The sequence below is a fragment of the Arachis duranensis genome, chromosome 2 (assembly GCF_000817695.3).
Source record: "Arachis duranensis cultivar V14167 chromosome 2, aradu.V14167.gnm2.J7QH, whole genome shotgun sequence".
Taxonomy (NCBI): Eukaryota; Viridiplantae; Streptophyta; class Magnoliopsida; order Fabales; family Fabaceae; genus Arachis; species Arachis duranensis.
Window position 1 is genome coordinate 59,576,320 of NC_029773.3, and position 1,627 is coordinate 59,577,946.

At 41.5% G+C, this 1,627-nt stretch overlaps 1 non-coding gene across 1 annotated transcript; it reads right to left on the reverse strand.

The window, feature by feature from the left end:
* Positions 1–649: 649 nt before the first annotated feature.
* Positions 650–757, reverse strand: LOC127745182 (small nucleolar RNA R71). Its single transcript, XR_008006377.1, has one exon. It is a non-coding gene; the product is annotated as a small nucleolar RNA R71 (small nucleolar RNA).
* Between the last annotated feature and the right edge of the window lie 870 nt (positions 758–1,627).

Below are 1,627 nucleotides of genomic sequence, written 5' to 3' on the forward strand. Positions count from 1 at the left end.
TGAGTAGGATTCAATGATTGAATGACTGTGACGAGCTTCAAACTCCTGAGGGCGGGGCGTTAGTGACAGACGCAAAAGAATCACTGGAATCTATTCCGACCTGATTGAGAACCGACAGATGGATAGCCGTGCCGTGACAGGGTGCGTTGAACATTTCCACTGAGAGGATGGGAGGTAGCCATTGACAACGGTGAAACCCTTGCATAAGCTTGCCATGGAAAGGAGTAAGAAGGATTGAATGAAGACAGCAGGAAAGCAGAGAGACGGAAGGGACCAAGCATCTTCATACGCTTATCTGAAATTCCCACCAATGAATTACATAAGTATCTCTATCTTTATCTTTTTGTTTTATTCATCATTCATAACCATTTGAGTTTGCCTGACTAAGACTTACAAGGTGACTATAGCTTGCTTCATACCAACAATCTCTGTGGGATCGACCCTTACTCGCGTAAGGTTTATTACTTGGACGACCCAGTACACTTGCTAGTTAGTTGTGCAAAGTTGTGTTTATGCCATGGTGTTGAGCACTAAGTTTTTGGATTCATCACCGGGGATTATTTGTGTTGTGAAAAGTATTGATCACAATTTCGTGAACCAGCTAGTCAATGCCTTCTTGGCAAAGTTCTTTCCACCTCAAAAATTGAGTAAGCTTAGAGTGGAAGTCCAAACCTTCAGACAGAAGGAAGGTGAATCCCTCTATGAAGCTTGGGAAAGATACAAACAATTGATCAGAAAGTGTCCTTTTGACATGCTTTCTGAATGGAGCATCATAGGTATCTTCTATGATGGTCTGTTGGTGCACGAAATTGTGATCATCAATGGCGCCATCAACATGGTACGCACAATTGCAGTCTCAACTCTTTATCACAAATTCGCACAACTAACCAGCAAGTGCATTGGGTCGTCCAAGTAATAAACCTTATGCGAGTAAGGGTCGATCCCACATAGATTGTTGGTATGAAGCAAGCTATGGTCATCTTGTAAATCTTAGTCAGGCAGATTCAAATGGTTATAGATGATTTATGAATAAAGTATAAAATAAAGATAGAGATATTTATGTAATTCATTGGTGAGAATTTCAGATAAGCATATGGAGATGCTTTGTCCCTTCCGTCTCTCTGCTTTCCTACTATCGTCATCCAATCCTTCTTACTCCTTTCCATGGCAAGCTGTATGTAGGGTTTCACCGTTGTCTGTGGCTACCTCACATCCTCTCAATGAAAATGTTCAACGCGCTCTGTCACAGCACGACTATTCAGCTGTCGGTTTTCGATCATGTCGGAATAGAATCCAGTGATTCTTTTGCGTCTGTCACTAACGCCCCACAATCGCGAGTTTGAAGCTTGTCACAGTCATTCAATCCTTGAATCCTACTCAGAATACCACAAACAAGGTTTAGACCTTCCGGATTCTCTTGAATGCCGCCATCAAATCTAGCTTATACCACGAAGATTCCGATTAAGAAATCCAAGAGATAAACATTCAAGCCTTGTTTGCTTGTAGAACGGAAGTGGTTGTCAGGCACGTGTTCATAAGTGAGAATGATGATGAGCGTCAGATAATCATCACATTCATCATGTTCTTGGGTGCAAATGAATATCTTAGAACAAGAATAAGCTGAATT